Here is a 10134-nt window from a genome sequence, read left to right on the forward strand (position 1 = left end):
CAAGAAAAAAAGTTGGTTTAGTTTCCATCCATTTGTTTTTTTGTTCATCTCATGTGGACACTTTTATAGATTTAGCATTCGTAAATCTTGCTAGTGTCTTGGCATCAGATTGTTTAAAAAGTGGCTTTTAAGAAGACTTATCCGTAAAACTTGGCAGAAAAGGCAACAATCATAAAACGTATTGGATCAAATTGTAGACTTCGTCAATAACATGCGCCTCACACAGTTATGTGTGCATGTGTAGTTTACTCAATTTTTCCTTTTGTGTTATACAATGTTTTTTTCAGAAAATTCAGAGATTCTTACTTGAAAAGGTACAAAATAACTATACATTCAATTCAACCTCTATTTTTGTATGCGAATGGTATGCTATTAAAATATCCTAGCCGACAAGCCTATACATGTGTTCCTCTCGTATAAATGATGTACAGCCCAAGGCTTCCCTTGTAAGAGCTCCTTTATGCTTTCGAGGGCAGCTCTACCTGATCATGATACATTTTCTGTTAACCCATGTGGGTAAAGAACGAGTAAGACTGAAGGAGACTTTCAATTGTAGCTCTCTGAATACATCACAAACAACACTGCACACTGCAGTGGATGAAGCAAGGAATTAAAAGTATTGTATTCAACCTCTTTGTATATCTGAACTTCTGGAATTATGTTGTAAAGAAAAGTGCGAAATTTGTCTTTAATATAAGCATTTTCTCGCAGTTTTGTCAGGACCTTGACACAAACTGATGAACCCAAATGCACGACCCAGAGACAAAGTCTTGAATGTAAAAAAAGTATATTTATTTATCACAGTTCAGGTAATCCCTCTTAAAAGAGTAGGTGGTGGAAATAACAAAAAGCGCTCACAAGGAGGAAAAAACTAGCATAACAAAAAGAGGACGTAAGAAAAAACTTAAGCCAACAGAAAAAAAAAAAAAAAACCTGACATGAGTGAAAAGTGATCCGTTCAGAGCTGAGGCTTGGCACGACCTTTCGGGGAAACAAACAAGACGAACTGACACAGGACAGGGGAGAGACAGGACTATTTAAACATGAGGTGAGTGGGAACAGAAGGTGGAAACAATCAGGGGCGGGGCAGACACTGATGATGGCGGGAAAAACACATAAAGGGGAGGAAGAAACAGGGCCTGAAATGAAAGACAAGAGGTAAGTACAACATAAAACAGAAAATGACAGACAAAATACATAAACATAACTAACACATTTGAGGAGACACAACAAGTTTTCTATAAGTGTTTCTCTTCCAAATAATTCTGTACTTCTGTGACTCCAACTCAGCCTTCCTGAGCTGTGTGCTCATGGCTCAAAAACCTTTAAAGTATTTCCGTTGTCTATTACCAAAACGACACATATAAAACTGCCTTTGTGATTGCTTTTGCGCCATCACTGGGTGTAATGCTAGCTGTTTTACACATGGCTACACAAAGGGTGTCATAAAATGTGAGGATATGTCTTCTGAATCCTTGCCTGCACATGTTAGAGATCATGACTTCCTTTCAGAAAGGTATGCAGAGCTATCAATTAAATATCTCATTAAATGTTTAATACGGCCTCTGGCGGGGATCCACAGAGGATCAAGACATTTACTCTCCTCATTAAACATTCAAGTGTCTTTGCTCCTGGCCTCCATAGTTGGACCTAGAAATAACCCACAGCAAAGCCAAATTCTCCTATTGTAATGAACAACACACACCATGGAGGGAACTTTAATTCAACTATATTTGTGACTTTTAAAATAATGATAGTCACTCACACAGACCTACAGAAGCAAGTTTCCCTTTAGGCATCTTGTTATATTCACTCTGATTAATTACATTTGACCTCACATAACTCTGCCTGCACACACTGCTGGAAGACGAACGTGTCTTTCTCTCCTGGATGGTTTAGCAGTTTTTGATCCAGTCTAATGTTGCTCTGGCTGAGACACAATGCACTGACAAGGTTAATTGAAAAAAGAAGCCGTCTATAAATAAAGGGCGAAGAGGGCTTTGCTTATGGTTCTGAATGTTTGTGAACATGCTGTTCTAATACAGGAAAAGTTGTGCACTGTACGTATTTATCCCTTGAAATCAATAATCCATGTAATCGTTTACCAAGAAGTATAAAGAGAGGAAGATTCTGAAGTCAAACAACCATGTAGCTGTGGGGTTAGGATGAGGGTTGTTATTTAACCCTAACCATCATAATCTTTTAAACAAAGTTGTCCAAAATATGAAATTAGCACGATTTGTTGGACATTCATGGGAGAATGGTCTGGAGCAACTTTTTCGTAAGATACGAACCGTAAATATAAAAATATGACGACATACAGTATATATGCTCAGCAAGTTAGTCACGTTTATTTCTAATTTTGTCAGAATGATTGCCTTCGATATGATACGATAACACTTTTATTTTTATTGTTAGATCGAGTCTGAAATTGTTCTTGCATAACAGCATGCTCCATTTGCAACATCAACAAGGACAAATATTAACAAAATGAACAGGGAAACAGACATTTAACATGACATTACAATCACTGGAGAGAAACATATTCAATCTGATCTGGGATTCAACTCTAACTGTACAAAAGAGTGCTTCAGTGTAACCTGTATCTCAGATTTGATGGTAGCAAATCATATTCGAAGTTCAGGACACGCTTGGGGTCAGAGATTATGTTTTTGGCCAGCCTCAATATGTTATTTTGGTAGGGTTCTCTCAAAGGTTGACCTACAATCCTTGAGCAGATTTTCAACTGGCGCAGAAACACCTACATGTTCTTAATTCAGGTGTCAGCTATTTATTTATATGTCTGAATCAATATGTGTCTTTAATTTCTTCTTTAAGCCAAATTATATGTTTTTTTGCATGTGGTAAATACATTTATCCCCACCAATTAGCAGAGTTTTCATTTTGCATTGTGTATAAAAGCTGCGGTAAATCAGGAGAAAAAGGAAACTTACATTCGCTTTAGTCTCAGGTTTCAGGGTTTTATTAAATACATAGACATACATTCACTCAATGAAAACCCAAACAAAACACTTAGTATTCTGTATGTAAATGCAAAGCGAAAGTATGCCTTAAGCATAGAGTAAATACCACTTTGTCTCCAATAATAAATGTCCAAAATGTCATTATGTGCACAGTACAAATGTTCCCATAGACCAGAACAGGGTGCCAAGTCAAGCTGTATAAATACATAAATTGCATAAAGTGCCACACACAAAATGATTGTTTAAGTGCAGTTGAAATACATTTGGAAACACAAGTGATTATTTCTAATGTCAAAAACTGTCTATGGACTGTGTCTATTTTGAATAGACAGGAGGACGATTTAAGTGTGAGAGTAATCTCTGCACATTCCCACAAGTGTGTGTGTGTGTGTGTGTGTGTGTGTGTGTGTGTGTGTGTGTGTGTATGGAGACCGTGGAAGATGCACTGAGCTCAACTTTGTGCATTACCTTCTTATGACTTTGTGTACCATGAAATTATAAAAAAGGTCAGCTTGCTTTTCTACAACAGCATTTGATTTTAACTTCTTACATATGTGTCCTTACCTGTGCAATGTAACATGACTGCTCATCTTCCCTTCAGCTTAAAATGTCCAATTTCATACAAATGTAATAATTGCTATAGCTACATTACACTATATTAGGCAAAGAAGATATATTTGCAATACAACACTGTTGAAAACTTTGTAATGTGAAGTTAATGTTTTAAAGACACACTTTTGAGTACAGCTGTGGGACATTTATTCTCCTGTGGAAGTGTTTCTCAATACACAAGTAAGACAACACAAAATATTGTTAAGTCTACTTGAATATTAACTGAAATTGCATATCCAATAATACACCTTCTTTGCAGCTTTCATTCATTCAAGTGATTCAAAGTTGTGTAATCACACTACTTGTATCTTGAATGAACCATAATTAAATCCCAGGATTCCTTAGGTCTTGGCATGCCAGATAAAAACAACCCACTGGTGGACAATCTGGAGTGACAAGGTTAAAGGTGAAACCTCTGAGAGCTCCTCTGATCCACCAGAGCCTAAATACAAACACTCTGTCAAGCCTCCAGAGTAATCTGTGTGTTTATGTTCCTAGATATCCCTCCGCCACCCAACCCCCCCTCCACTCGTGCTTCATTACTCCACATCTCCACTAACCTTTGAATTCAGATGCAGTGGCTCCCTCGCTGCTTCTCCTGCTGCCTTAAAGGTTAATATATTTCCCGCCTGCCTTGTGCAGCGAAGCGCAACGGGATGGGAATCATGGTCATTTCGCATGTGCGTCAAATGTGTCCAAATTGAGACATCCAGAGAAAATTACAATGGCATATGTTTGACAGGAATTTGCCCTTTAATACAAATGACCTGTATTCCACCAGATTGAAGACTAGAATCTAGATCAATATAGTTGTTGTGTGTTTTGTGTCTGTCTGCCATGTTTCACAAAGAATAAGCTTTATACCTTGAGCCTTACTGGTTAGTAACGATGATTATGTTCACCCATACTGGCAACAGAACACACGCCACTGAGAAGAAAGAGGATCGAGCTATCGGAAAGGGCATGGCGAGAAGCGACGGGGCAAATTGATTTCTCCGAGGGAGTGAGCAGCGCTGATGATCATGTATCGTATGTTGTGTTACATAAGCATTTGGCCACAGCTGAAGGGAATGACAGACTGTTATGAGACCTGGCTCAAAAGGCCAGAACAAAGAGGAGACACACCATATATAATTAAAGAAGTGCAAAATGAGTAAAGCATGAGGTGTGGACGTCAGTGGTATCAGTAGTGTAAATGCAGGGTGAGGGTTGCATGGACATGTATGAGTGAGGGTGTTGAGGTGCACAAAGTAAAGCAACTGAAGTAACAAACAGCATACTCAACAGAACCGGGTGCCTGTTGGAAAAAGCAGTGGAAGACAGAAAGGAGCAGAGAGGCTTTAAATAGCTGCAGGGCACCAGACCCAGGTGCCCTGAGTTACTGCAATCAAGGCTGGACACAGCACAGCCACACCCTCTCCAGATGAACCCACAGGGGCATCACACAGACGTAAACGGCAACATAATTTCAGAATTCAAGTAATTGTTGATGACAGGGTCAGAGATTTAGGGCCACTGGGGGGTATATTCTGCACTGGAAAGTCTCACAAAGAGATCCAGTGGTTCTCCATGGTATTGTTGTGTCACATCACTGAGGGTTAGCCCTAAGCTGCAACATGACAGACGAAATCAATTTACGTCTACAATCCTGGCTGGGCTTTCAAATGGCTCTAAACTGAGGATATTTGGTGGTGACAGCTGTATTCAGGGGTTATTTGACATGTTTTCCCTTAAGGGCATTGTGCAGAATTGTTTTTTATTTGATTTTCGGTCAGATTTTAGTCGGCAATAATGCCTCCTTCTTTCTTTTCCCACATTATGTTGGTGAAACATTTATATGTGAGATGAAAAACAAGAGAGAAAAGTGCCTGCAAATGACTTTAATACATTTTTGATGAAACCCACAGACAGGATGATGGAGAACGTGTTCGCTGACTGGAGTTTTATTATTAGTAAACCATAGTGCAACAGTACTCTGTGTGTGATGATGATGATGATGATGATGGTGAAGATGATGATAATTACTTTGTGATGGATAACAAGACTTAAAATCTGCAGCCATGGTTATGACTGAGGATTAGCTAAATGATGATTAGCAAATATAATGCATATCATCATAGTTTAGCGCGTTAGCATGCACATTTGATCTAATTAGCACTAAAAATTAACTACATTTGAGGTGGACAGATACAGTATCTCATTCGTATTTCTTCATAACATTTGACCTGATTATGCGGCTGAATTAATGTTATTACAATTCCGAGTTGGTGTAAAATAAAATGAACCAAAATGGTCAAACGATTGCAAGCCGCTAGCAAGCCATAACAACAACAACAACAACAACCATTTATTTGACCTTAATTTGATTTGTGCCCTGGCTTATTAGCGGGTGCCGATCCCTTCTTGCTCATCCAGAGGAGAGAACACTGTCCCACACTCGCCGCCCCGCTGTAACTCCAGTAAAGGAAGCAGCAGGTGGACGCGCGCACGTGAGTGGAATAAACCGCAGAAAGTGCGAGAGATCGAGTTCCCCATACATCATAAAGTGAACAGTGATATAATTGTTTTGTTGTATTGTACTTTTTAGGTAACATAAACAAACTGAAAATATGTTAAACATTTTGGTCTGGTTCATGCTTGATTTAAAAGATGTAATGGACCATTCACAGACAAGTGTAAAGGTCAAATCAGGTCTTTTGAATAGAAATTTGATTTGTTTGTTTTCTGATTTGTTGAGCTTTTTGTGCAGCAGAATGAGCATCGATTCATGTAAGTGGCAACTGGGAATACTGCGCTGTTCATTTCATTTAAGCGTCTTTGAGTTTCATGAAAAGCGCTATAAAAGTCCCATGTATTATTATTATTTGAACACAGCAGGAACCCATTCATTAGCAGTGAGCCGATTCTGGCTGATTAGATTCTAAGCGCTGTACTTTTTGAACGACATGTTGGGCTCATGACTGTGGAATAATCCATCTAGCAAAGAGATCATTTCTGTGTATTGTCTAGCAGCCGACACTAATTTTCAATAACTATTTAAATTGTTAGCAGTCTTCTTTAATGGTGTTGTCGTTCTTTGATGTTTTGTGTGATTTCATACTTATACTGCACATTGTTAGTAATCACAATACTGTTGAGAATGAAGGGAAATATGAGGTCTAGTGTAGTTGGAGTAAAATATATTGAGAAATATTCAAAAGTGCTGATTCTGTCTGTAGCTTTAAATGCTAATGAGCTGCTGCTGGCCACGCCCCTCTGTGAAGTGATTGGTTTTAAAAAAAACACAATGGTGCTCTAGGAGGAGATTCAGGTGATAAGGTGGGGGGGGGGGGGGGGGGTGTTACCTTGGTTGGTTATTGGCTAATTGTTGCACTACCCAATACGCTTCTACTTTTTCAATGCTATTTTATTTCTATTTGAGATGTTTATATTTTGAATTGTTTATTTCTTGTCTTTTAATTTCTCTAATGTACAATGCCTTGTCTTTATATGCTGCTGCAATGCAAACATTTTTCCAAATTGGGATCAATAAAGTACTTCTTATCTGAAACAGTTTGACATCACAAAGTGGCCAACATCTGATCAGCTCCTTTTCAGACAGCTTTTTAGATGGATCAGGACAGAAAGAGAGGGAATCTTTTTTCTACAAACTTTCTGAATCTCTTAACAAAGACGCGACACATATTTATGTATGTAAGACATGAAAAAGTTGATTTTGCACAATAGGTGACCTTTTAAGATAAGTTGTAAAAACAGACATTTTTATTTGGTGTTGTCATCAGGTAAAATCTTTTATTTTTGTAATGTGTTTATTAGGAACGAGCACTGGGTCACTCAATCTCCTTTTTTGCAAATATTCCTGCAAACAATGTGTGATGTTGCAATGTGCAAATGATCATGTACTTATAATAACTTTATTTATATATGACCTTTATAACAGGGTTTACTCAGTGCTTGACAGACAAAGCTATAAGCTAAGGTGATATGGCGACCTTTAGTGACTTTTGAGCCAGTGCTAGCTGCTTTTATTCGATAAGAGCTGGTAACACATACTCTAAATGTTGTTTTCCACAGCTTTCTGACATACATTGAACCCAGTAGATCGTACCCAGTTGCAGACAGGGAGTACTGGCTTAAAAAAAAACATTTGATATTTTTATATCTTTGGAATTAATAACTGCTGGAGTGTTGGAGCTGCTAAAAGGCCAATCAATAAGAAACTTGCTAGTCAACAGGGATCCAGTCCTTACTTGAACTGCAGTTTATATCATCTGGTATTCATCTATGTGCTTTAAAGCGCTTGCAAATATTTCAAATTCTGGAACGTTCCACATATAAAGTGCTGGCCATGATTCATCCTTGTTTTCAATAACATTCAAGCCATTTTTGTTACAATATTTAAAACCCACATATCTCTTGTGACCTCCGAAGAGGACCTATTATCATACCAGGATCACAGGTTCAAAGCTACAGGGGAGCAGGGGTTATGTTCAATGAGATGAAAGCACTTTTTGCATATTTCATCAAACATTTCCTCATTCAAAAAACGGTTGAAAACACTTCTTTTTTTGTGTGTGCTCGCGTCAGGAACATTCACATCACAGTTAGACCATTTGGATGTGAGAAAGTTGGCAAATAAATACTTTTCTCTGCTCATAATCAAAATTGCTCACTGGGTAGATAAGTCTTCATTGTACCCGTGTGCAGTGTACTTGATGCGTTTTTGTCTGATCCTGGAAATGACTGTTACGTAACTACCATATTATACATACATTTAAATGTCCCATCTGTTGGACGAATAAAGGTATTCTGATTCTTTTTTATGCATGCAGCTCAATTAATGGATCCTTAAAAGAGATTATTTCTGCTGCATCTGTCATTTGGGATGAATAGAGCATGCAGTATCTGATTTGATCAAACATTCTAATATAATCTGTCTCATGATCAGTGATAATGAAAAGTCAGCTGTTGTTTTTTGTCCTTGTTTGCCTTCCCTTCATTTTGTTTCTTGGTGTTTAGATTTATGTGTGTGTTGTCTCTTATGGCTGTCCTGTTTCTGGATTTATCTCTGACCTTTAATGCCATTTTGAGTGCAACCTTCTTGGACAATTTGTACAAAGTGTAAATTGAAAACAAAAAGCACTTTCATCAGGTGTTAGGCCTGTGGGAGTGAGATGGCCACTGAAGCTCTTCTGTACATTTGTCATTATTTCCCCCCACAGAGCAATAGCAATGAAATGATAGGATAGTGAAGACAGTTAGGCTTTCAATAAAAGTAAAAACGCCAACGCTGTATTAAAATGCCTTGCCGTTGACTTTTCCCTTTGTTTTATTGAATTAAGTGCTCAGGAGGAGTCACTTTTCACTGTTAATGTTTAGAAAGTGTCACGATCTGTCTGTATTGTATTTTGTCTTGTCTTTTTCTGTCTTTTGTTTCGTGTTTTATTTTGAAAGGTCTTCACCTCCTGTCTTGCCTGTTTCTGTCTGCGTTGTGTCTTGTCCAGATCTGTCTTTGGTTTTCTGTCTGCGTTGTGTCTTGTCTGTACCTGTCGTTAGTTTCCCTGGTGTGTCTAATTTACCCAATTGTGTTCACCTGGTGTCCCTGTGTTTTCTCCTCCCTCAAATATGGGCCCAGCAGATCCTTTGGAGCAGGAAATATTGGATTTTTCCTTTTCGTTGGCTCACTGCTCTGATCTATGGAGGGGAGCGTCCAGGGTTCAGCAGCGAGAGGTTGCTCAGGCAGAGGCGCGCCGGATAACCATGGAGAAACCAGCCTTAGTTAAATTCTTACCTGCAGACCAGAACCAGTTCTGGCCCCAACAGCCATGGTTCCAGAACCAGTTCAGCCCCCAGCAGCCATGGTTACAGACCCAGTTCTGGCCCCAGCAGCCATGGTCCTTGCTCCAGAACCGGTCCCTGCAGCCATGGTTTCGTGCTCCAGTGCCGGTCCACACAGCCATGGTACCGTGCTCCAGTACCATCCCAAACAGCCATGGATTCGTGTTCCGGTACCTTGCCCTGCAGCCATGGTTCCGGCTCCAGAGCTGGCCCATACAGCCATGGTTCCGGCTCCAGAGCCAGCCCATACAGCCATGTTTCCGGCTCCAGAACTGGACCTTACAGCCATGGGGGTCCTGCCGGCTCCGTGTCCTGTCCCGTTGGAGGTCCCGCCAACTACTCTCCTGCCAGGGGTCCTGCCAACCCTATGTCCTGTCCTGTTGGGGGACCTGCCAACCCTATGTCCTGTCACGTTGGGGGTCCCACCGACTACTCTTCTGCCGGGGGTCCTGCCAACCCTATGTCCTGTCCCGTTGGAGGTCCCGCCGACTACTCTCCTGCCGGGGGTCCTGCCAACCCTATGTCCTGTCCCGTTGGGGGTCCCGCCGACTACTCTTCTGCCGGGGGTCCTGCCAACCCTATGTCCTGTCCTGTTGGGGGTCCCGCCGACTACTCTCCTGCCGGGGGTCCTGCCAATCCCATGTCCTGTCCCGTTGGGGGTCCCGCCGACTACTCTCCTGCCGGGGGTCCTGCCAACCCT

Source organism: Notothenia coriiceps, unplaced genomic scaffold (genome assembly GCF_000735185.1).
Source record: "Notothenia coriiceps isolate Sejong01 unplaced genomic scaffold, NC01 NC01_scaffold00028441, whole genome shotgun sequence".
Lineage (NCBI taxonomy): Eukaryota > Metazoa > Chordata > Actinopteri > Perciformes > Nototheniidae > Notothenia > Notothenia coriiceps.